The 27,407-nt window shown below is 38.3% G+C and overlaps 1 protein-coding gene across 32 annotated transcripts in view; it reads left to right on the plus strand.

The window, feature by feature from the left end:
* The window catches only part of THRB (thyroid hormone receptor beta), a 371,812-nt gene that overhangs the window by 1,939 nt on the left and 342,466 nt on the right, over positions 1 to 27,407 (plus strand). The window lies entirely within an intron of this gene.

The raw sequence follows: 27,407 nt of genomic DNA on the forward strand, positions 1-27,407 counted from the left end.
TTTGCGGGAATTTTCATTCTTAGTGGATTTTGCCCTTCTTAGCGGCAGTTGTCACTTTGGGGGAGGATTTCCCAATGACCATTGTGGGATTATTATTAGTGCTAATTCTTAAGCCTTCTTATTTATTTTAAGGAGGGGGAGGGAGGAAATGAGATGTGGTTTTTTTGTTTTGTTTTGTTTTGTTTTAAGGTTAAATGTACAAGTTTCCCCAAATGGAAAATTTTAAAAGAAGGATCTAGAAGCATAACAATTCATAAAGTGAAGCAAAGAAAGGAAAGAGTTTGCCTGAACAGCCAAGTTCAGATTCTCCGTTCTCCTTTCTCCACATAAATTTAGAATTTTTGAAGATTCAAACACTGTGTAATCAGTAAATATACTTGAAATACGTTCTTCCTCAGCACGTTATTGGTCTTGGGTACTAGTGAGATTCAGGTTTAAAGACCTGTTTGGAAGTTCAAGAAATTAAGCATTCCTTGCACAGTGTATTAATATCAAGCACAGCAGTTTACATAATGATAAATGTATTAGGTAATGTAGACCTATTGGGCAATCGTCACATTATTTGGCCTTAGTTTAGCATGCTTATTTAAATTGTAAGAATGTATAGCATGCACTGCACTGCAAAGAAGTAAGAATTGCATTTTAGTATACGCGTTCATGATTCATTCTGAGTATTCAGTGACTGACCTGCTCCCCAATTCACTTCTGCTTAATTCTTTCTAATTCTGAAATCAGTTAGAGGCTAGGAAACAATGAAAAACGTGTTTCAGTGCAAAGTATTTTAAGCAGTTGATGTTTTTAGGATGTTTCATGCCAGGTGGCTAAGTGTTTTAATTGAGACAAGCAGAAATTCAGTACCAAGTGATTTGTTGGGAGTATTTTATACAAAGACATTGGCGAACGTTCATTTATTATTTGTGCATGTTAAAGAAATATAGAATCTATTTTTACCTAATCTCAGAGGTTTATTATATATTGGAAATGAGACCATCTGCTAGTAAATACAATTTGGGTTTATTTTATAGCTGGTGAATGTAAATAATACTGAGTATAGCTACAGAACTGTTTTCTTAAAGTGGAATAATTCCTGTTGGCATTGTAATGCAAAGGTATACTTTTATTGACATTGGAATATTGTTACATAAAGCAACTGACATTACGAAGAGGAGTGAATATTCCATGTCTCTCATTTCAGTTTCTTCATAGTAAATTCTGCCATAATTAGAGATGAATTAAGACAACTTCTTTTTAATCCATTATCTTTGGGAAAGGTGATTTCTTAAAATTGCCTTAAGAGCACAGAAAGTTGTGGATTCCCTTCCTTTCCTTTTTTTTTTTTTTTTTTTTTGCTGTTGTTTAAAGTATGAGTTGTGCGGAGCCACAAATGGTATTGCATGTTTCTTTTTTTAGTAAGCCCATCTTTTTGATGGAAATCAGAGTAAAGGTGATTGGTTTCTTCAGTCGGTCTTCTCATTCTAGTGTAAGATTATGTGTCACCTTCTTAGAAAGCCCTTCGCTGACCACTTGAGCAAAGGCGGTCCCTCATTCCTTTTCAGACCCATCACACTGGTATTTCTGTTTGTTTGTTTTGTTTTTCTTTTTCTTTCCTTGATTGCATTTGCAGTTTCAGTTGTTCATTTCAATTGATGCTTGCTGATCACCTGTCTCCTTGACTAGAATATAGAATCCATGAGCACAGAACTCTTGACTGCCTCACTCACTCTTATTTTCCAGCATCTAGAACAATACTTGGCACGCAGTAGGTGCTAGATAAATCTTTGGTGAATAAATGAATGATTGTGCCCAAATATTATGCTCTCAAAAACGCCTGACTACGCATCCTAAGTGGGTGCCAGTTGGGCATGCCAAGATCTATTTTTTTTGTGTGTGTATGTGTGTGTTGCACACATGCCATGCTTTTATGGTTCACTCTTTATTTTTCTCTCTCTCTCTTTCTTTTTGAAATAAAAGCTGGCCTTCCATTCTGTGTAGTGACAATGCAAAGAGTTATTTCTGTGAGTTCCTCCTAAGGACATTTGCCTTGAATACATGGAAATCCTCAGCAGCAGAATTTTTCTGACATGTTACCTTGATCCCCGGAAGACATTGACCTTCAACTCCCTGAATTTCGGCAGAATCTTTATGAGTTCCAGAAGCATTGCCAGTGCTGAGAGTGAAATTCCAGGGACTAGACTTCACTGGGTGATAGCAGTGTCCTCTCATTCAGCAGGTCCTCGCAGTGCCTCTGACAATGGCAGCCCTAAGTGGACCGACCAGTGCATGCTGGTACAATTTGGGCTGCAAAAATGGTGGTTGGTGAGGGGGCAAAATGCAATGGTCAGGATCCAACACAAGATAGAAATAAATAGGCCTTGGTGATAGATTTGAAAATAACCTGATAGTTATCGTATGTTATTAGTTAAGTCAGCCTCTTTTTGGCCCCTTTTGTCGCTTCATAAAAGTATTCTGAACCAAATGATCGTGGGAAATACTGCGTTATCTGAGTTTTCAAGTGACCAGAGCATAATATCAAAGGAGTTATCTTCAAATTAGTTATTCACGGAAGTTCTTGCCAATTGAAAGCAAAAGGAAATTATAATTGAAGATTATGGTGATTTGTTTTTGTGTCTAAAGTATCAACGTTCATAAGTGTGTCTGAGTAAATGCATAGTAACAATTTCACAAAATAAGACTGTTAAGAATGGGAGGGGAAGAAAGATCATAATCTTGTAGAGGAGGGAAGATAATTAAACTACAATCCTAAGTGCTTACTGCTTTAGAGTATTTAATTTGGCTCTGAGCTTCTTAGTAGTAGCCAAGTTAACAGAGAAAAGGGGGTCTGGAGGTGGCATGCATTAAACTTGTAAGGATGACACATGTAGAGTGCTTGCCATGGTGCTTGCCAACTAGTATATACTCATGAAATATCGAATTATATCATGGATAATACTTGAAATTCAATTCTACATAAAATAAAGTCAGGTTCTTTATATGGTCCTGTCTTTTACCAACTCTGGAATGGAAAAAAAAATGCAGAAGACATAATGATGAAAAGTAACCCAGAACGTTTGTTGTTGGGGGCCTGAGCTACTATGGCCTGTCAGTGGAGATTCTGGTGACGAATCCCAATGCAGAAATAAAGCTCAGGAAACCTAGAGGAATGAGTGGTTACCACACTCTGTAAGCTAATTTTCCCAAATATCCAGTGTCTCAGCCAACTTTTGATTAGAGCAATTTGAGAGGACAGGACAACGTGGTACTTGAAAATGACCCTATGGCCATAAACACCCCTGAACTTGTCGCCCCTGATGCTTTGGGCTTTAGTCTATATAGCTCTTATCACCTGCAGGGCTGTTTGTTTTCTTTTCTGTTCCCACCTCTAAGTTGTGATGAGGCACGATGCATGGGTTTATTGATCTTTGACTCCCCATAGCCTAGCAAACAGCTTGGTACGTGGCACAGGTGAAACACTGTTGGAAGAATGAATGGAAGGGTAGAAAGGGCAGTGCTTCTGTTTCCCTTCTGGGTTAGTATTAAGTGTCATATTTGGACATGGATTTGTCCAGAGTGAACGTTTGCTGCCTGCATTGCATCATATGTCCAGATCACAGCTGTCTGTTTTGCTTGGAGGGCTTGTTCTAGTGTCAAAGCGGGTTGAGCAATGGATGGCAAGTTAACTCCTTGCTTTATTTAAAGTCATTTTGAGGGCCGGGCGCGGTGGCTCAAGCCTGTAATCCCAGCACTTTGGGAGGCCGAGACGGGTGGATCACAAGGTCAGGAGATCGAGACCATCCTGGCTAACACAGTGAAACCCCGTCTCTACTAAAAAATACAAAAAAAAAAAAAAAAAAAAACTAGCCGGGCGAGCTGGCGGGCGCCTGTGGTCCCAGCTACTCGGGAGGCTGAGGCAGGAGAATGGCGTGAACCCGGGAGGCGGAGCTTGCAGTGAGCTGAGATCAGGCCACTGCACTCCAGCCTGGGCGACAGAGCGAGACTCCGTCTCAAAAAAAAAAAAAAGTCATTTTGATTCTTTGATTTGATTCCTCATTCAGTCTACAAATATTTATGTATCTACTGTGTACCTGGCCCTGCTAGCCATTTTTCAGTTCAACATGCAGCCCAGTGACCTATGAGACAACATATTAATACAAAAGGATTCTGAAATTGTCTCCATTGTGATGAGATGGATATACCTATTGGAGTCTCTCATATGGCCCCTAAAAATGGTTATTTTGTATCTGAGGAGGAGATTGTGATTTCTATAGCCCATGTATATTAATGTAAATTTCAGTGAGATTCACTCAAGAATCTCTTGTATCCAAGTAGTAGGGAAGTTGAATATATTTAGACCGGTGAGTTTCTGATTTAAAATGTTCACTCTCCAATTTAAGTTCCCAAACTTGTTAGTCAATTTTGGCATTTAAACAAGTGGGGGGAGTATCCAAATCACTGAGTCACAAGTCATATATTTCCATATCTTCCTCTCAGGAACCTGGCCAACTGACAGCTAGAATAGTGATCTATGCCCAATGCTAATGTTGTTTGGTCCCTACTGTCCTAATTTCAAAGGGCTTTGAAGTCTTTATGTACTGGCAGCTCTTCTTGTGCAGCACTATTTTTTATTGAGTTGAGAAACTGAGTTCTGCTGTGAACTTGAGGATCTTTTCCAAATAGCAAATCAGGGGAGTCTGGAATTAGGACCTAGGAACCTTGACTGTCCTGAGAACCGTATTGTAGCTTTTCCATCATGACAGTCAGTCCTAACAAAGTGATATACTCCCGGGAGGGTGTTTCTGATAGATGTAGATGTGCTTGATAATAGGGCTCATCTCCCTTGCCTCAGACACATTAAATTTGCACAGAAGGCAGATCTACCTGTAGCAACCCAGAATACCTGCATTTGAGGCTTTTGCAAGAAGATAATCTGTGTTAATCTTGTACTGTCTGCTGGTCAGTGATTGCCAGCAATTAAATGATATTGGTATAGTGGTTTAAATCTTTTTTTTTTTTATTTTTTTTTTTTTGCGACAGAGTCTTGCTCTGTCTCCAGGCTGGAGTACAGTGGTGCAACCTAGGCTCACTGCAACCTCCACCTCCTAGGTTCAAGGGATTCTCGTGCCTTAGCCTCCTGAGTAGCCGGGGTTACAGGCACATGCCACCACACCCAGCTAATTTTTGTAACTTTAGTAGGGACAGGGTTTCACCGTGTTGGCCAGGATAGTATCAATCTCCTGACCTCGTGATCTGCCCACCTCAGCCTCCCAAAGTGCTGGAATTGCAGGCATGAGCCACCACTAAAATCATTCAGTTGATTTTATTGATTGACCAACATCCATCAATATGTTTAAAATTATTCTAAGATCGATATTTTTATTTAAAAAATCTTTTATGGCAAAATAATTTAAAGGAACTTAATGAAAACCCTTTGTGATATCGTCTTACCAGTTTATGTGCTAAAAGCAAACAGTTATTTGCTATTTGTCAGACAGTGCCTGCTGTCTATTAAAGCTATTTTTGCAGTTTCTACTCCTTCATGTAAGACAGTGAAAGATCTTGAAGTATTTTTTCAGCAGTTGAGAAATACTGAATTGTATTGAATAGCTTATTTTATTCTAGTTATTTGAAAATTACTGAACAATGGACAATGTGCAAATCATTGACATCTGTTTCACATCTTCTGGGACAATCGTGATTTAGAGATAAAAGAAAAAAAAACAGAAGATAAATTCACGGTCTAGCTTGTCACAATGAAGACGCTTGTGGTTTATGTATCTCAGCTCACGTTTGTCTTGCTGGTCTGCATGTTTTATCCAATTTTTATTTTTCCTAATCCTATTTTAACAAATACTATCTATAGTTTATTCCTTATCATATGCACACATGCACAAACACCTAAATACATACGTGTGTCTGTGTTCTAAGAGTGGACTGCAGACGAGGCACATATAATCAGGAAAGGACTGGTCTGGACTGAGTTGCTCAGTCAACTTCCTACTTCCAAAAGAGGGTCTTCAGGGAGTCATGGCTTCTCTGCTGTGATCAAGAATTTAGGCATTTATAAGAAGGTCATGAGTAACAAGTTTATCAACACAAAAGTGTGGACAAAGGAATGTAGACTGAACACAGACACGTTTTCTTTATTTGGGAATATACTTACTTGACTCCTCTGGAGGCTCAGGAATGTTTGTGATGAGGAAGGTTGAGAAGATAGTCATGGTGTTAGTAGCATAATATATGATCCTGACATTCAGGAACCTGTTGAGTATTCTAACTCTTGTGACATGTTGTTCGTTGGTTCTCAAGATGGTTCAGATATGCTTTTTCCCTTTACCATTCGTTTCTCTTGGGACTCTGTTTTTTCTGATTTCATCAATGTCTACACAAAGCAGGTGCTCAGAAAAGAATGATTGATGATAACAATCATAACGTTTCTTGGGCTTGGTCATCTTTTTTCACATTTCTGTCTTACAGGCATAAATGTCTTAACGACTGGCATGTCCATACGTGCAGAATCTGTTTCTGTGACAAGTGTGTGTCATGTTCTCACATACAGTGGAAAAGGCACTGCTTGTCTCTGGCTTCTGCTGTGATTCCCATGCTCAGCTTCTAAATCACAGTGAGAAATGCTACAGTCACCCTGATGTCCCAAGCCACAAACCCTGTCCTTGTTTTCAGTCCCTTCTACTTGCTTCTGAATATGTTGGCAGATCCTGGTCTTATATTACTTTTTACTTCTTTTACTACTGTATTTGTTTATTTTACTCTAGGCTCAATTATGTTTGGGAAATCTTGAGTTTGAAAAGTTGTAAAAGTTTCCAGAGCCTATTTTTATGCTAGCATGCATGATGAATGTCCAAGAAAGGGGAGAGCAGGTAGCAAAATTCATTTGATCACTATTTCCTTTGTGTGTGTGTGTGTGTGTGTGTGTTCGTGTATGTGTGTGTCTAAAACCTTTAATGGCAAAAGTTCAGCACAATAGGTTGTGAGAAACAGTTCACTATGTCACACTTTTTAAAAATCAGGCTCATATGTTTTAACCTTTTCATGCATTTCATAAAAAGTGATAAATGAGCAGTATCTAACACCACAGCGGAACATTTTTGCTTTTTCACACACACACACACACACACACACACACACACACACACACACACAAACACCCCTAGCAACTTGTATACAACACTGGTTAAAACTGCCTATTGTTGAAGTGTTTTGCAAGAATGTGGAAGTTCTGCTAAATTTCTGTACCTTTGAAAACATTATAATCATAATCTTTCCTTGACTTACTTTCTGCTGTTTAAGTGTATTAATTTATATAAGCTGGAGAATGGTTTATTTCTGCTGTATTTCTGTTTACTTTTAAAATTTTACCTAGGCTTCACTGTCACTTCTGCTATACTTCCAACATCTGGAGATCTAGAATAAAGTATTTATATCTGAATTGTAGCTACAACAGGGAATAGAGTAAGGTTGTTTAGTCTTGTGTTATTTTTCTTTTTTTTTAAAAAAAAAAAAAAACAAGGAAACCTTACACAGAAAATATTTTTGGAAACAAGTTAAGTTATGACTACGTAGATGAAACCTATAAATTTGTCCTGTAATGTATCAGTTATAAGGGATTTGAAAAGCATCTCATCCTCCTTGAGGCCTTGTGAAAAAAAATCCTAGGCCTCTGGCATATTAAACTATCTCACATTCTATGGGTTAATAAACATAAGGTATTGCTAAAGTGAAGGTATGCTCTAGAATGTGCTGCACATGCATTCATGTATTATTGATTAAGAATATGTGTTTTGATTTGTCTTTATTGAAGTTGACACAAAAATCAAGCCTTAGAATAAGTAATTTTTTTCTTCTGGAGTCTGTCCACTGGTCACAAATGCATGGGACATCTGCCAGGTGCCAGACACAATGGGAGAGCATTTAAAAATCCTTGTTATATGGATGAGATGCTCAGAGTCTTCTGGGGCAATCTACAGGAGGAGATTTAGTGTAGACTAGTGTTCCTCAGCAGAGGTACTATTTACATTTTGAACCTGGTAATTCCTCTGCCCTCTTGGTATTTGGGGCCAGATAATCCTTTGCTGTGGAGGGCTGTCCTATGTAATACAGGATGTTGAGCAGCATTGCTGGCTTCTACCCACTAGATGCCAATAGCTCCCCCAACCCTCCAGTTGTGACCGTCAAAAATGTCTCCAGATATTGTCAGACATCTACGGGGAGGCAAAACTGCCCCTGTTGAGAGCAACTGGTGTAGAGGTTCGGAACTGGGGCCGTGGAGTGGGAAATGTGGGGATTTGTATGCTGGTTTCACCTGGCTTCATTGCATGTGTTCAGTTTCCTCATCTATAATATGTGGAGATTAAATGAAATAATGTAGTGCTTGACTCACAGTCAAGTATTTCTAAATATTAGCTATCTATAGTAGTGGTAGCATTAATACTTTAGTAGGCAATTAAAATATTCATAAGTCCAATGACATAGTTAAGTATAACGTACATTGTGGGAGCCCATGGGGCGGGATGACTCTAGGCAGAAATAAATACGATATGTATATGAAGTGAAAGTAAAAGTATGAAGCATTTGGAAAATTGTAAGGAGCCCAGCCTGACTCACGTGCAAAGGACTATAAATGAGGCCATGGGAGCAGGCAGGAGCCAGATGGCGAGGACTCTCCTGGACACAATAAGGAAGACTGACTTTGTCTTGGTAGCTTGAAGAGACTTAGTGTTCAGCAGATCAGATTTTTATTTTAAAAGAGTTTTTTGGGATAGGTCTTGAGTGGGAGAGACACTGGAGGTGATGAGCCCAGTTAGAGACTCTTAGAATAGTCCAGTGAGAGATGATGCCTGCTGGAGCCGAGGCAGTTATATATTGCTGTGATGTCTTTGGGAACAGATTTCACTTTCTCCGAGATGTGGCAAAATTTTTCTAATTTAATTCCAATAATGAATATTTTTAGCAAGCTAGCTCTACATTTGGGGGAATTTCAAGTTTAATTTGAAAGCAGATTACATGATAGATTCTCTTTAAAATGTTTTCAAGTGAAGCTTAATTTAAAGACCATCTCACAGCCTATTCATAGTTGAATATTACTTCAAGGGTTTCTCTGCCATTGTATGTACATGCCTATAGCTCCTCTGACAGAAACGTATTTCTATATGACTACATTGAAATGTCGTTGATGTTGTCGTGTTGAGATTCATTATTTAGTGTGAAGTGTTTCAGTATTTAATGTTAAGTGATTTTCTAACTGATGAGCATTTTATTTCTTTAATGATCAATATTAGAAATGGGTGAAGACAATGAATGAATGAATGAATGCAGGAATGGGTGGCATTATGGAAATACCACCTAATTAAGAATAAAAATATTTTGGACAAGTCTCTTGGCTTATCTGAGCTTTAATTTTTAGTCATAAAATGACACTTGTAGGTATATTAGATAATCCCAAAGTTATCTTTAGCCTAGGGGTTGGCAAACATTGTCTATAACAGGCTATATCATAAATATTTTAAGCTTTTCAGGACACACAGTCTCTGTTGAAACTCTCAAGTCTGCCATTGTAGTATAAAAACAGACATAGACAATATGTGAACAAATGGTGTGACTGTCTACCAATAAAATTTTATTTACAAAACAGGCGATGAGCTCTAATTTATTAACCCCTGGTAGCCCAACACTGTCTAATAGAAATAGAACATGAGCCATATATGTAGTTTAAAATTCCTCTAGTAGCCACATTATAGATAAGTAAAAAGCAACCACTAAGGTTAATACTATATTTATATAATACAGTAAAAATTTTTTATACTATATTTATATTATATTTTTATTTATACTATATTTTATACTATATATAGTATATATATTTATTTATACTATATTTTATAATATATATAGTATATTACTATATTTATATAATATAGTAAATAATACTATATGTAATATAATAAAATATAGTATAAGTTCAATACTATATTTTATTTTACCTAATATATTTAGATTATTATTAACATGTAATCAATTTAAAAATATTAAGAATATATTTTACCTTTTAAGAAGCTTTTGATATCTGGTGTGTATTTTACACTTGTAGCACATCTTAATAGCCATTTATGGCTAGTAGCTACTGTAATTTGATGACAGTACTCTAGAGTTAAAACTCTGGGATTCTATCAAATTCCATGAAAAAGTAAACTGTATCATTAACTCAAGTGATTGAGACGTTTTCTTTTTCTTGTCAGATATATTGGTTAGTAAAACACCATCTACACGCAAAAATAAAATAAAAAATGCACAGTAGCTTAAACAAATGGAAGTTTATTTTTCGCTCATGTGAGTTGAAAATTGCTGTTCCTGATTGATTGATGGCTCTGCTCCACAGTGACTCAGGGGTTCCTCTGGTCTTGGGCTCCTCCATCTTCAGGACATGGCTCCAAGATCATGGGCTCATTGCATCAGACCACTGAAAGGGGAACCAGAAAGCGAAGAGTACGCTGGCTTCTTAACCACCTTGGCTTGGAGGAAACACATAATCACTTTGCTGACATTCCCTTGGTGAGAACAAATCACACGTCCCCTACCTAAATGAAGTGGGATGGGACGGGAAATAGAGTTCCCACCGGGAAGCTGCTTTTCAGCGCTGTCTCTGTACTGTGGAAAGGGGAGCAATAATTTGGTGAGCAGTGAGTTGTCATTGCCACATTATGCTACTATGTTTTAATTCAATGAGGTAACTAAGTTCTACTTGTTGTGCCATACCACCCTCTTATCTGACCTAATTCTGTTTCCTTACTTCCTTCTCACCCTCATGGGGTCATCTTTAACCTTGCTAGACCTGGTTTTACCTTTTTGTCTTTGACCATCATTTTTATTTCCTTGATAAATCTATGTGGTTCATACTACGCAAAGAGTGTTGGGAACTTGCCTATGAATCCTCATATCATTATCAGCACATTATTAACATGCTTTTGTGTTTCTTAAAGAGAGCTAAAATTTAAAATAGAGATGTCAGAAAGCAAAGGCCAGACCTGATTCTTGGTATGTTGACAGAGGTACTGAAGCCATTTTTCATGGAAAATTTTATAAGAGTTTTAGATTATTTAAATAAATGACTCTACATAATACCTTGACTTGAAAATACCAATTTTCCTAATATTTAACCTAGTATTTACTCTATAATTTCTTACTATAATGGGACACACACTTTTCTAATCCAAAAGAATGTTTGCTTGTTTTCTTTCCAAATTACAAGTGTGTTTTATGAAATACTCAGCCAGGTCTATAGAAATGAAAGAAATATGAGGGACATGAATAATAAAAGTGAGGTAAGTCAAAAGAACAAAGAAAATCTTTTCTTCTAACTATGCATATTTTACCTTTTTGAAAACATTTTATTATTATTAAAATATTTTAAGAAGTAAGACACAAAGGACACATGCATTTTAGATTATGAAGAAATAACACTAACCAATGATAAGAAGTATCATGCTAAGAACATATAAAAGAAAAATAAGTAGTATGTGTCTTTCTATTTGACTGGATAAGGCTGTCTTCTACTTCACACGCCTATTTCTGATTTTAAATATTTTTTATAAGTAAAACTTGCAGTATTAAGAAGTTAACTCTGATAATGTCGCTGAGGTACAGAATCTAGCCAACTATTGATCTCCCATAATAGGTGAGAAATAATGCTCTCAATCCCAAGTGTATTTGTGGTCTGTGATTAAGGTCTCTAGGACTCAGCATATCCCACAGCAGTGGGCTCCAATTATGTCCTATTTCAATGCCCTGTCACAGAGCAGGGAAGAGAAACCCCCTTCTCTTATTGGCTGAGTGTATTATGAGAGGGTGGAAGCTGGGGGTCCTGGGTCCTGGATTGGTTGGGAGCAAGGACATTGGAGAGAGAGAGCGAGCGAGCGAGAGAGAGAGAGAGATCAGGAAGTGGTGTTGACGGGAAGGGTGGGCATCTACACCTGCATCGAAAGGCAGACTGAGTTGGATACCTGGTTTTGCCACCTTCCAGCTGTGGTCTCTGGCAAGTTTAATCTCTTTGAACTTCAATCACTCTATCTGTGCAACGGAAATAATGTTGGTATTTACTTCACAGCACTGTGGAAGAAATTACATGAGATAATGGCTATGAACTGTTTAGCCAGGACATAGTACCTGGTGAGTGCTCGGTACATGGAAAACAATTTTATTACTATTTCATTATTATGGGAGTAGTAAAATTGATTTTGTTGAGTAAATCTGTACCTTGGAGTTATGGAGCATGATTGTCCAAAAGGCAGGAAATCAAAGAGAAAGACCCAGAAGTCAGACTCCAAATTTACTCGATCATTTTGCATGAGTTATTCTTTATTTAGTTTTAAATTATCTGTTTATTGATAACAATCTCTGTTTTATAGATGACCTAGTATTTTTCAGCTTCAAAGATGTGTGTTCTTTGGTCAGTTGTCCAAGTTAATGATCCTCAGGGTTTGCAAAAGGTAAAAATAATAGGCACTCAGTTACCTGCTCAGGATTCCAGCCTGCTCAGGATTCCCTTGTTCTTGATTTTTTTTTTTAACGGTCCATATTCAAACTTTTGTTCCTTGGAGTCCAATGCATATTTTCCCCCACTTAGGTTTCAGTCTGACTTCCCAATATCCTTTATTCAAGGAGCTCCTGAAATCCTGCCCTGATTAATTAGAATTGAGATTAAAATTCTCTCTGGTTCTGCCCCACTGAAACATGCCATTCCAATGACAGCTTCCCTCAACCCTTTGTCCACAGATAATATTACATGTTTAGTCACTTGCTATATATCTATATTTCTTCACTGTTCAGTGTCCACACCCCTTATTTTTCAATGAGATATTTCTTTGCTAGATTTTAAGTTCTAAGAGGGCAAGGACTGTGTGTTAAACAAGTTCAGTGCAGGTTAGAAGGCAAGCCCAGCAGGTAGGTGCTGAGTAATACTTTCCTGATGTTTTGACCAATCACATGTAAGCTCTTTTCATATAATTAGGATGAATCTAATTTTAAAATGAGCAACCGCGTGTCCTCAGATGAACCAGAATATACACTTACAAGGTCCTGCTGTCCTGCATTATAAATAAGGGAATAGGTTGTCCTGCAGAAAAGCTCTACTGTTGTTGTTGTTTTTTTTTCTGTAAACAAAAAGAAAAAAGAAACCCATCCACACACATAAGAACTGAGATAGAAGATCTTCTCAATTCTTCAACTAAGTTGGGAAGAATTCATGGTCCCAAAGTGGATGTTCTCTGCAAAAATGAGACCTAGCAAAAATCCACAATCTGATTATTTGTAAGGAAACTTGCTTAAGAATGGCTTATGGCAAAAAGACCCGGAGCTTGGCGGCCTGATTCTTCAACTTGTATGACAGCAATAACTTCCTTAGGTGACAGGTTCAAATTTCTGCAGGGATGATATTGTGAGACTGTTCAGAAAGTGTCACGCTCCATCACTTTTTAAATTTTCTTTTCACTAATAGAAGGAACCCCTTGGACACAGAGCTCCTGTGGCAGCTTTCACAGTGCCTAGCTTTCTTGTGACCTTTTATTTCTTAAGATTTTTAGTATCTCAGAATTCCATTACATGGAAGATGAGTGATTGGATGTTGCCCAGAAGGGATTTTATTATACAATTCATTTCTCTTCATTGTCTAACAGTGTTTTGAAATAACTGTTTCATTTTGGCTCTTTTGTGATTTTAAATCCCCACCAGCAATTGGTTCAAGTTTCATTTGACCCATGGCAGTTGTCACTCTTCATCTTTGCCTCTTCTGAGAATTACAGTAAGAGTCTCTTCTTGGAGTCAAGTGTTGTTACTCATTAGAGTTCTTGTACAAGTTTGACTTTAGTGGCATTGGCCCTAATAAGGAGTATGTTTGTGCTCCGGAGTCTTTTGATCCCTGCCATCCTTGAGCGAAATATGTGGTTTTGCTTCTTCTGACAATGGGAGAGAATGAAATGTTCCCAAAGTTGTATTTCTAATGGTCTGAAAGAAGTGGGTCCTCTGAGGATTCTGTGCCCAGGACTTTGGGGATGGAAAAATTGGCCAATCTCTAGTAATCCTGAGGCCCCTCCTAAGGGAAGGGATACTGTTGACCCAGAGAGCTCTTACATCAGAGGAACCTGAGGATCACAAGCTTTCCAGTCCAATATTCTTTCAAAAGACTGGCCATCAGTTTGGGCTCCCCAAAAGCAAACTCTGAGATGAAAATTCACGTGCAAGTGATTTTTGGGGAGAGATAAACAAAGTACCAGTAGGAAATTGAGCAAGAGCCAGGAAGGGACAGCAGCCAGTAAAGTGGGCGTTATCAAATCAGTTAAGCACTGTGGGCACCTGGAGCTTAGTCACACTGGGGGACTCTTAATACCGCATGGGATACTCGTCTCATGGTTGACCCATCCTAGAGGCAAGGAAGTAGGTATTTATTCACCGAAATCTGTCAGGCATTTGTTGGGGACTGCCTCCAGAGGCAAATGATTCCCTGTCATTTCAGGACTATCACTTGGGCAGCCAAGAGCAATCCTCCAGGCAAAGGAATGCAGGTGTTGGCAGTCAGAAGACAAGGTCGTGGACACTGAAGTGGTGCCATGGGATTATAGTCAAGGCACCAGCAGCATCTACCAGCAGGGCAGCCTGTAACCCCCACTTCCACCTGAGGATTGTTGGCCTCATTTAGACTTTTGCATGGTTCTCATGAGGGGCAGACTGCTTTTAGCTGGAACACTAAGCCGACCACCCCAGCAGTTGATTTGGGATCTACTAAAGAGGGATCCCTTGAAACAGGAGTCACAGCCAGATCTCCCACTGCCTTCCTCAGCCCCATCATCTTCCTCCCATACTGTCTTCATTCTCTAAGACCTTACTTTCCACCTGAGACAGCTTACTGGTCATGGTGAGTGCATGCTCTCCTAATAGCCTCTGTTCTTGTCTTTACCATGCCCCTTGTTCTCCTGGAGCAAAGTTTCTCAGCCTCAGAACTGTTGACATTTTAGAGCACATAATTTGTTGGGGACGGGGGGACTGCCATGTGCATTATAGGATATTTTAGGATTTTTTTCCTTTTTCTTTTTTTGAGACGGAGTCTTGCTCTGTCACCCAGGCTAGAGTGCAGTGGCGCGATCTCCGCTCACTGCAATCTCCGCCTCCCGGGTTCACGCCATTCTCCTGCCTCAGCCTCCTGAGTAGCTGGGACTACAGATGCCTGCCACCACGCCTGGCTAATTTTTTTTTTGTATTTTTAGTAAAGATGGGGTTTCACCGTGTTAGCCAGGATGGTCTCGATCTCCTGACCTCATGATCCGCCCACCTCGGCCTCCCAAAGTGCTGGGATTACAGGTGTGAGCCACCGCACCCGGCTGGATTATAGGATATTTAGCAGCAATTCTGGCTTCTTACTGGCTCTCATTAGCACTGCTCCCCCCATCCCCTGCCACAGTTAGGACAATCAAAAATTTCTCTAGACATTGCCTAGTGTCCTCTTGGGGGCAAAATTATCCCTGTTGGAAACCACTGTTTAGACTTTAGTTCTAAGGCTTAATCTCTCCCCACCCGCTAAGCTTTTCATCAGTTATAGCTGCTCTTTCGTCCTGATGCTCTTCGTCCTCATGGTGTTGGGGGAGAGATTTCCAAATCCGGAAAATTGGAACATTTTCTCCAGTTGATCCTGACACACCTCCTGCTCCATGGGCCAATATTCTCCACCCAGAAATCAGGAATCATGGACCTACACTTGCACTCTCTCTCTCACTGCCTCTTCCTGTCCTTCTCCCCTCTTTTCCTCTCTCTCCTCTCATTTTTCTTTTCCTAACTATTTTCCCCATCTGCATGCACTGTAAACAACTCTAATTTGGAGAATTCCACTTTTCACCTCCGCCTCCTTTTTAAAGGTTTCTGCTCAGTACAATAAAGCGAATATTGTTATGGCAAATTAGCTAATAAAGTATATAGTAAGATGTAACATGTTATTTTTAAAATTATGTTCATCCGTTCATTCTTTTGTTATAAAATATTTATTCAGCACCAAATATGTGCCAGATGCATGCTTGGGTGCAGTAGTGGACAATATATTCCCTGCCCCTCCAGATACATACAAAAAATGATGACATAAAAGAAAGCTTCCTCAAAACTAAAAATATTTTTATTTAATCAATATATGCATACTCCAAAATATGGAGACTGAAAGTACAAAAACCCAGTATTATACCAGAAACAGTTACAATGACTGGCTCAACATTTCCTAGTTTGGTAATTCTAACTATATCGTTTAGAATTAGGAAATGATGCTTTGAATGATAGGATTTACTTCTTCACATTAAGGTATATTTTTAGGAACACAGACCATTTTGACAAGTGAATTTCACAGTTTAAGTTCCTTAAATAAAATGTTAATACATATTCCACATTCTTGGTTTGGATCCTCTTTTGCTGGTTTTCTGTAACCCGTTTCTGCTTTGCCTGATCTAGTAGCTGTCCATGTATTCAGATAATCCACTCCTAAGTAGCTTCCAAGCAATCAGAAACAGGATTGCATCGCTTGTACTTTTTTGCATGGGTGTAGGTTATGGAGAAAGGCAATTGGATAAAGATCACAGAGAAGAAGATTATGATGGTGCCGATGTGACTGAGAGATCTACTGACCGCATGTTGCCTTCTTTTGCTGCCTTCTGTGTGCTGTACATATCCCGTGTTAGGACCCTTGTTTTGGCAGCATTCGCTACAAAGTAGTAGAATGTCCCATGCAGTTATTTCTGTATTTCTGTTAGGTCTGTTCCTCTCGATCTCCTCAGAGTGACTTCCATATCCTCATTTCTCAAGAGTGTGCTGCCCCCAGACCTGCAGGATACACATCGCCAAGAGCTGATTAGAAATATAGAATCTAGAGCCCCAGCCCAGACCTGCTGAACCCTGGATCTGTCTTTAAACAAGGTCCCCAGGGGATTCATATGCACTGGAGTTTGGATTCACTTTGGAGTTTGAGAAGCACTTTTGTTCTCCTCCTACTTTTCTGCTTCTAATTAAGTTTTAAAAATGCAGAAAAGAAACTATAAAAAGATTAATGTGGTAACCCTGTTGTGTGTTGACTAACCCATTACACTTAGTTTATTGTTTTACAAACTTACCTGCCAACACATTAGTGGGCCTTGAATTAACATAATAAGTCACAATCAACAAAAGTTTTAAGTAAAACGGACTAAAATAGAAGAGTTTTAGAGTATATCAAATGTATTTGAAACATTTGTTTCATTCAAAAAATGTGAAAGCACACACACACACACACACACACACACACACACACGCCCCTTTATATGTATGTCCTGGATCATGATTGCAAAATGGAATTCTGACTGAGGTTACGGTAAAAAAAAAAAAAAAAAATCTTGAAAACCACTACCATAAATACCGATGTCTCTTTATATATATTGTTCAGTGTTCAAATGCACACATTTGATGATGTTTGTCCACATGATTGAGATAATGAGATCATTTTCTTCAGTCGAGATTCCTGAATGAGATGTCCAAATACCAAATAGGAACGTTAAAAATGTCTCAAATGCAAGGCAATAAACAATAAGAATTTTATTTTTTTTCTTAATTTTAGAAAACAATGCTCTATCAGAGAATTTCTCAAAATCCCAACAACCATAGCTTTAATGAAATACTCATCTTATATCAAGAGAAAAACAACAAATGTAGGCTGCCCAAAGGACATTCATTAACTTGAAGGGAATAATAACTTTGAATCCAAAAGAAAGTCACGAAGTTATGGGAGATACAGGATGTTCCCAAACTGGTAGTGTGGTTTTAAGTTTTAACGTCTTTAGAAGCGTAAATGATACAAATTTGCAACTAATTTTTTGGAATTTTAATCATTTACATTTCTTCAACACTCATTTAGCTTTGCGGATTTAAAAAGTTAATTTTTCATTTTAATTTTTTCGTTTCAGTTCCTCTGGAAGATGGCAACCATTGAAACAATACCTTAAAATTCAAAAAGATTATACAAAATTAACAAACCTAAATGAGTACCTAAATTTAGAGAGTAAAACTTTTGTGTTAATTTGTACATTTGTAGCAGTAATCCTTCTGAAGCTATGAACACCCTGTAGAGGGGAAGGAAACCAGGTTGCTCTTCAAGTATGATCTGGGTGAAGCCAAGCCTCAGAGAACCCTTGGAGAGTCGGATTTCACCACTGTGGGAAAGAGTTAGTCCATGGGGTGAAACCAAGGTGCTTTGTGGAGCAGGGTGCTAATGCCAGGCTGAGACACAGTTCCAGGGAAGTGCTTTAGCTCTTGCAGGCAGAACCTGTGCCAGACAATGAGTTGTCTCTGAAAGTGCCTTTGCCCCGGAAGAGCAGCAGCTGGGTGGACCTAGCAGCTCCTTCTGAGCTTCCCAACTGTGCCCTCAGGCCCTTTCCTGTCTTCAGGGCCTCAGATTTTCCTGAAATGATTGTTTACTTGAGAGATTCCTTAGAAAGACCTGAGTGAGTTCTTTAAAGCAGTCTTTTATTAAACATTTTACATATGCTTTTAAGGAACTGTGAACACGTTTTCTTTATTAGCTTTTGTAATCAGGATGTCTGTTATATAGAATCTTTACTTTATTAGACATTAAAAAAAAAATCGATGGTGTCCATATTCTTTAAGGATGATGTGTTTGGGGGGAAATTTTAAAATAATTTGCTTGATAGTGAAGATGAGATACCTGGTGTTCTCACCCAGGTATAAGTGTTAAAGTGTGTGGTTTTGCTCATTTTTAAAAAACCATCATGTTTAATTGTTCCAAAACTAGTCACTAGTGTCATCTTCTTGCTAGTGCATGGCCTTTCAGATTATATATATGTATGTATGTTAACATATATATAATTTTCAAATTACACACATATATACACACATACACAAATTATATAAATATATAGAAAAACAATTCTAACATTGTATATATATTAAGTATGTGTAATTTGAAAATTAGTACAAGAAAGTATATTGAAGATATTACAGATGGTAGCACTTGTAGCAACTTCTTACATTTATTTCTAAATAAGTAAATTATAGTTCTTCAATATTGTGTTTGATCATTGGGATTTTCATAAATTATTTTTATTCTACAAAATAAAATATTAACTTGAATAATATCAAATTATAGCTATTCGTGTTTGTTATAATATATTTTTAGCAATTTTTGCTCACTTGAAAAAAATCCTTACTTCATATTTCAGACTCTCACTTTTTGTTGCGTGATGGTTACAGTTGTAGAAAGTAGCACTGTTGGCTTCCAGACTAATTAGAACATGATGAATTTTGAGGCCCATGCCAAATAGAACATTTTGTTTTTAGAACATTAGGTATAGAATGCCACATATTAGTGTGGTAGTTTTCCTTTGTGATTTATCATAGATGTAATGTTCTTTCAATTAAAAAGTGCAGTTCATTGTATTAAGTCATTCTCCTACCTACAGTGTATTGGACAAATTTCATATATACTTTTCAATTAGTAAGAACAGCAAATATTTCAGCAGTCACCAATCTGATACAGGTCCTCACTGTTGAATCAGCTCTGCCTATCTGTAAATGATGTTTGAGGCTTGAACTTTTCGCTGTACTTTCAGTTCCATCATTACCTACGTGTAGCACACGTGGTCTGCAGCAGTCTTCTGAACCATTGAAAAATTAAGGATTTGCTTTTAAATGAACTATCAAAGAATCCTTGCTGGAAGGATTGTGTATTTGAATTGCTGTAGCTGTATTTTGTTTAATTTTGTTTTCCTTACATAGGAAACCTGAACCAGAACAGTAGCCGTTGATTCTACAAATTCCGGTAGACGTATCACAAAGCCTAGGATGGCAAATAGTTTTATGCCAACTCCAGTAGATTTTGGTGACTGTTAGGGCTGATGTGTTTGGAAGTATTACAAGGCCAGATCTCTGAGGTTAGCAGTAAAAAAATTGTGATTGATTAGTAATGTCTGCTGTGGAGGAAGTGTAAGAGTATGATGGGCCAAATATCATGCATTTTTTCACTCTGTGCCCATACCAAAGGAAGACTAAATTTTGAGGATAGTATCCCATTGAATTGCCTTTGGCTTTATGCTTCCTGTTTTTGAAGGAGTACTGTACTTGCTCTGAAGATATGTTAATGTTATTTTTAACAGTTAACCAGGAAATTTACTTGTAAATCAAAGAGACTACAAAAGAGTGTTTCTTGATTGGCAGGTTTAGTGTAGTACCACATAAAACAAAGCATACAATGAACTTTTTTTTTTTTATTATACTTTAAGTTATGGGATACATGTGCAGAACGTGCAGGTTTGTTACATAGGTATACACATGGCATGGTGGTTTGCTGCACCCATCAACCCGTCATCTACATTAGGTTTTTCTCCTAATGCTATCCCTCCCTTAAACCTTTACCACCCGACAGGCCCCAGTGTATGATGTTCCCCTCCCTGTGCCCATGTGTTCTCGTTGTTCCCACTTATGAGTTCCCACTCCAACTTATGAGTGAGAACATGTGGTGTTTGGTTTTCTGTTCCTGTGTTAGTTAGATGAGAATGATGGTTTCCAGCTTCATCCATGTCCCTGCAAAGGACGTGAACTCATCCTTTTTTATGGCTGCATAGTATATGTGGTGTATATGTGCCCCATTTTCTTTATCCAATCTGTCATTGATGGGCATTTGCGTTGGTTCCGAGTCTTTGCTCTTGCGAATAGTGCTACAGTAAACATACGTGTGCGTGTGTCTTTACAGTAGAATGATTTATAATCCTTTGGGTATATACCCAGTAATGGGATTGCTGGGTCAAATGGTATTTCTGGTCCTAGATCATTGAGGAATCACCACACTGTCTTCCACAATGGTTGAACTAATTTACACTCCCACCAACAGTGTAAAGCATTCCTATTTCTCGACATCCTCTCCAGCATCTGTTGTTTCCTGACTTTTTAATGATCACCATTCTAGCTGGTGTGAGATGGTATCTCATTTATGTGGCCAAAAACATATGAAAAAAAGCTCATTATCACTGATCATTAGAGAAATACAATGAACTTTTTAATTGTCTCTTTTGGTTTTCTGAGTCCTGAGACTATGAATATATACATCACTAATCGTAATTTTAAAATTGATATGTCAAAATGGTTGAAACTTTTAGAAAAACATGCTAGGTTCTCAGAATAAAATTATAAACAATATTTTCTATTACATGTTAAATGCTAAAGTTTCTATTACATGTTTATTTGTGAAATTTATCATTTGCCTTATTGTCTACTCTGTTTCTTAATTACAATACCCATCTTCTCAGAAAGCTTTGGCCAGCCCATTTACATGAAGAACGGGAAGGAAGTAGATTGTATATAAGAGCATAGGGCAGATGGTGAGTCACAGATAAGCTCATCTTGAGTCTCCTAAGATAGGAAGATAGAAGAATTTATAAATTTATAAATATTAAGAATTTATAGACATTTATAATTTATAAATAAAAGGGCCAAGAGTGCAGATTTGCTGCTTGAAGTTCTCCAGAGCCTGTGTTTCTTATTTCAACAAGAAGAATTGAATCTTCTGTCAGTCAATTTGATTGGACTCCCTTGAAACCTGTCTGTGAGAGAAGGTCTGAATAGTGTTCCCTTCCATTATTACTCAACTGTCTGCCAAACATGGAAGCTCATAATTACTTACATTGCAGTAAGTGACTATCAGGTCCTCAGGAGTTAGGGATGTGAAGAAAGAGATCTTTTGTACAGTTGGTGTTGGCATTCTTTCCATACAGAGATGAATCACCTTCTTCAACAAGTCCAGGACTTGACTTTTCCAAGATTGGCAGAGAGAGTAGGAGGAGATAATTGGCTTTGTGTAAAAGCCCCTTGCAGAGTTGACAGTCCTTTTTAGGGGTCAGTAGTCTCCAGGACAAAAGGAATTGTGGCCAGATGAGTCTTTACGCCTTAGGGGATTCTTGTAGAAGTTACTGAATGCTAGATTCCTATAGATGTTTCAAGATGTTGCCATTCAGGTAGCTGGGATATATGTAATTGAGTTTAGTACTCTCTGGAATGAAGAGTAGCCTAAGAGGGTCTCAAAGATCCTCAACATTTTTATTTGTCCTGGCATGTATAGACACAGTAGTATTGATATAACATAGCAGGCAAAGTATGAACCTTGGTGGATAGACTGGAGTATAAATATGGGTGTCCCCACTAGTTAAGTGATAAGATCTGGGAAAAAAATTGCTTAATTTTTCTGAGATTCAATTTCTAATTCTGTAGAAATGTTTTTAAGGAAAATTTCCTACCCTGTAGGACTATGAAGACTAAGAATACCTGAAAGAGAAAAGAAACTGTTCTTAGCAGAGGCATGTCTTTGGTCTGAAGGTTTTGAGGGTCTGCCTGGCTTCCAGGCCATATTCTTCTGGTTGTAGGGACAGGAAAGAGCAGAAGAAGGGAGGAACAAAGGGAGGCCTTAGAAGAATATCCATGGCTTCTCTAATCATAAGGATTGTTTCTAGGCTTTTATTTTTAGAACAAAATAAGTCTTTCATTTTGTAAATCTTGGATAAAGTGGAGATATGCAGGCTGATGGTAGTTAGGAAATTTCACAAGTTGAACAACCATATGCATGAGATGTTTTTGTGGATTAACAGCAGACTAGAGAGGGTTGATCTGCCAAGGCCCTCTGGCTCTCTGCCTCAGTCCTCTCTGTGGATGTTGTAAGGGACACCATGAAGATATGGATGACATGCTTACCAAATGTTCAGGGGTCACAAAGCTGGGAAGGAGAGCCACAATGCTCCACTACAGACTGTGGATTTAGAGAGATCTTGAGGGACTGGAATGGTGAGTCCAAATCAAGAAGGCCTGAAAGAGGATTTAAAACCACAATATTGCATTAGATACATGTTGGAGGCCTAAATTCTGAAAGACTGTCAATTATCAATTTCGGATGCACTGATAAGCATGTAGATACCTTAACCCCTACTGTAGCTTTAAGCTCCATTAAAATAATGGTTCTCAAACTTGAGCTGCATTATGATGCAGAACCTGGAGAGCTCGTTAACATACAGATTGCTGCATCACATCCCCAGAGTTTCTGACTCAGTCAGTCTAGGGTGGAACTGGTGAATTTACATGTCACACAATTTCCCAGGCGATGCTGATGCTCCTGGAAACTTCTACTTTCTACAAACCACTGCATTAGAAGAACAATTCTACTCCAATCTGGGAGGTAATATATTTATTGTAATCTACTGAAGTATTGTAGCAATTTTGGGTCCCATTGTTTCAGTCAGAACAAAATCCAGAAGATGTAGAAAATTCAGGCAACCAGTTAATATTAAGGACCATTGAGGAAAGAGGAATACATGGAGAAGAGAAAAACTTCAGAGATGTGTAGCAGCCTTCAAACACTTGATAGATTGACATGTTGAAGTGTCTTAGTTAAAAGTCTTGGCCGGGTGTGGTGGCTCACACCTGTAATCCCAGCACTTTGGGAGGCCAAGGCAGGGTGATCACTTGAGATCAGGAGTTCGAGACCAGCCTGGCCAACATGGTGAAACCCCATCTCTACTAAAAATACAAAAATTAGCCAGACGTGGTGGCACATGCCTGTAATCCCAGCTACTGGTGGGGGGGGGGTGCTAAGGCAGGATAATTGCTTGAACCTGAGAGGCAGAGGTTGCAGTGAGTTGAGATCGCACCATTGCACTCCAGCCTGGGTGAAGAAGTGACACTCTGTCTCAAAAAAAAAAAAAAAAAATCTCTACACTGGAGCCAGATAAACCTGGCTTCGATTCACAGTTCTGCCGTCCTTTTATATCTCCAACAAACATTTCTATGGGGCTTATTAAGTACCAGGCACTGTTCCAAGTACTTTACATATGTTAACCTATTTAATCCTCATAACAGCCTTCAAAAGTAGATTTAGAGAGGTTGAGCAACTTTCCTAAGGTCACATAGCTAGTACATGGTGGAACTGGGATTGGAATCCAGGCAGTCACGTGGAGTATAGGTTCTTAAATACTCCATCACACTACCTGTCCACTATTGGCTCCTCTTCAGTTGTTGACTATGAGTCCTTAATAACATCCTTAATGTTTCTGTGACTCAGTCCCTTCATCTTCAAACTAGTGACAATTTGTTTCTCATAAATTGTTCAGAATAGTCAGAGAGAGTATTTGTCATGTACCTACCTAGTGTCTAGTGTTTAGAGTTCTGTGATATTCAAGCAAAGCTAGGAGCAGTGGGTAAAGTTAATGTGAGTCACATGACTCAAGGGTAACAAAATCAATCAGTGACGGGATCCAGCTAGGTGCCAGGTGTTCAGCTTTGGGAATATTTCTTAGATTCCAAATGACCCTCTAGAAGGACAGTCATGGATGGCACCTAGAGAAGGAAACTGGACTAACTAACCTTCTGACTTTAAAATTCTACACTATGGAAAACATCGACTTCATTCATTTGGAGTGTCAGTCTTCATCAGATTGTTCCATTGTTTCCCTTTGCTCACTTGAAGCTTTATGCAGGTTCTAAAAGATTATGTCTGTTACGGTTAAAGCAGGTATAAAAATAAGTTACCCAAACTGTTTTCCATTCTTTACTCATACCTCACTCTTCACCAGCACAGACACCTGCTCATAGTTTGTTGCTCTTGAACACTTTTCTCTAAATAAGTTAATAAAATGTATTCTTATATCCAGTAGCTATTTCTTACCTGGTTTTCTTATACCTCATTATAGTGTAGCTTGGTTTTTGCATGTATCTGACACCATTGTATTTTAAAGCAATAGTAATCATTTTCATAGATATTTCATTATACTCTTCAGAAGTAGGTTGAATGCTTCCCCTGATTTACGAATTTCAAGTAATGAAAACTTCTGAGACATAGGAAGACATCTGAGGGGAAAAGCTTGTCTAGGGTTCCCTGGCTTGTTGGGGAGTCTTACAGTCAAGGATAGGGCTAATGTTGATGCTAAAGTCATCAGTGGAGTTTACTGAGGTGTTTTCCCAGCTCCTGGGTGGCTCCTGTGCATAAGAGCAACTCCTTTAATGGGGCTACCTTAGGAATTAATTAATAACTCATGAACCTATGGAGTATATTATATGCTAGAAATTGTGCTATGAGCCCAGAAATCCAAGATGGATCCAGCTGGTTCTGGAGTGAAATAGATGTTTTCATAGGCAATTAAAGAGGCAGGGAATACCTGTTATGATAGAGGGAAACCCTGTCTTCAGTGACACATCTAAATCGGGGCGTCTACTGAGGAGATCAGGGAAAACATCACAGTGGAGGTGATGCTCAATCTGTTTTGAAGAATTAGTAGTAGTAGTCAGCTGGGCAAAGGCATGGGGATGTGTCTGTGTGTCTGTGGGTGTGTCACTGGAGTGTGGACCTCAGATGTATAGGCATACCTCATTTTATTGGACCCCGCTTTACTGTGCCTCACAGATATTAATTTATTTTTTTTTTACAAACAAAGTTTGTGGCAACTATGTGTCAAGCGGATTTCTTGGCGCCATTTTTCTAATAGCATATGCTCACTTATCTGTGTCAAATTTTGGTAATTCTCACAACATTTAAAATATTTAAGTTCTTATTGTGTCTGTTATGGTGATCTGTGATCAGTGATCTTTGATGTTACTATTGTTATTGTTTTGGGGCAGTTCAAACGACACCCATATAAGATGGCCCACCTAATCAATAAGTGTGTGTGTCTAGCTGCTGCACTGACTCACAGTTCCTCCATCTCTCTCCCTCTTCTCAAACCTCCTTATTCTCTGAGAAACAGCAATGCAGAAATTAGGCCAGTTAGTAACCCCACAATAGCCTCTAAGTGTTCAAGTGAAAAGAAGTTACCCATTTTTTAAACTTTAAATCAAAAGCTAGAAATGATTACACTTGTGAGGAAGGCATGTCAAAAGGTGAAAGAGGTCAAAAGCTAGGCCTCTTGTGCCAGACAGCCAAATTGTACAGGCAAGGGAAAAGTTCTTGAAGAAAATTAAAACTGGTACTCTAATGAACACATGAATGATAAGAAAGTGAAACAGCTTCATTTCTAATGTGGAAAAAGTTTTAATGTTCTGGGTAGAAGATCAAACCAGCCACAACATTCCCTTAAGCCAAAGCCTAATCTACAGCAAAGCCCTAACTTTCTTAATTCCATGAAGGCTGAGAGAGGTAAGAAAGTTGCAGAAGAAAAATGTGTAGTTTACAGAGGTTGGTTCATGAGGTTTTAGGAAAGATGCTGTCTCCATAACATAAAAGTACAAGATGAAGCACCAGTGCCAATGTGGAAACTGCAGCAAATTATCCAGAAGATGTAGCTAAGATAATTGATGAAAATGGCTACACTAAACAACAGATTTGCAATGTAGACAAAACAGCCTTCTGTTGGAAGAAGAGGCCAATATAGGACTTTCATAGCTAGAGAGGAGAAGTCAATGTCTGGTTTCAAATCTTCAAAGGACAGACTGGCTCTTTTGTTAGAGGTTAATGTGGCAGATGACTATGTTGAAGTCAATGCTCATTTGCCATTGTGAATACCTGAGGGCCCTTAAGAACTGTGCTAAATCTACTCTGCCTAGGCTATATGAATTGAGCAACAAAGCCTGGATGATATAGCACATCTGCTTACAGCCTAGTTTGCTGAATATTTTAAACTCTCTGTAGAGACCTACTACTCAGAAAAAACACATTCCTTTCAAAATATTATTGCTCACTGACAATGCATCTAGTCACCTAAGAACTGTGATGAAGATTCACAAAGAGATTAATTTTGTTTCATATCTGCTAACACAACATTCATTCTGAAGCCTATGGATCAAAGAGTAATTTTTACTCTTTTTGTCTTACTATCTAAGAAATACATTGCTTAAGGCTATAGCTACATAGATAGTGATTCCTCTGATTGATCTGTGTAAAGTAAATTGAAAACCCTCTGGAAATGGTTTACCATTCTACATGCCAATAAGGATATTTGTGATTCCTGGGAGGAGGTCAAAATATCAACATTAACAGGAGTTTGGAAGAAGTTGATTCTAACCTTCACAAATGACTTCTTCTGAAGTTTGACTTTAGAGGAAGAAGTAACTGCAAATGCTATGGAAGTAGTAAGAGAACAAGAATTAGAAGTGGAGCCTAAATATGTGACTGAATTGCTGCAATCTCATAATGAAACTTTTATGATTAAGGAGTTGCTTCTTACGGATGAGCAAAGAAAGAGGTGTCACTTGAAATGTAATCTACTCCTGGTGAAGATGCTGTAAATATTGTTGAAGTGACAACAAAGGATTTAGATTATTATTCCATAAACTTAGTTGATAAAGCGGTGGCAAAGTTTAAGAGAATTGACTCCAATTCTGAAAGGAGTTCCACTGTGGGCAAAATTCTATCAAACAGCATC

Source organism: Macaca fascicularis, chromosome 2 (genome assembly GCF_037993035.2).
Source record: "Macaca fascicularis isolate 582-1 chromosome 2, T2T-MFA8v1.1".
Lineage (NCBI taxonomy): Eukaryota > Metazoa > Chordata > Mammalia > Primates > Cercopithecidae > Macaca > Macaca fascicularis.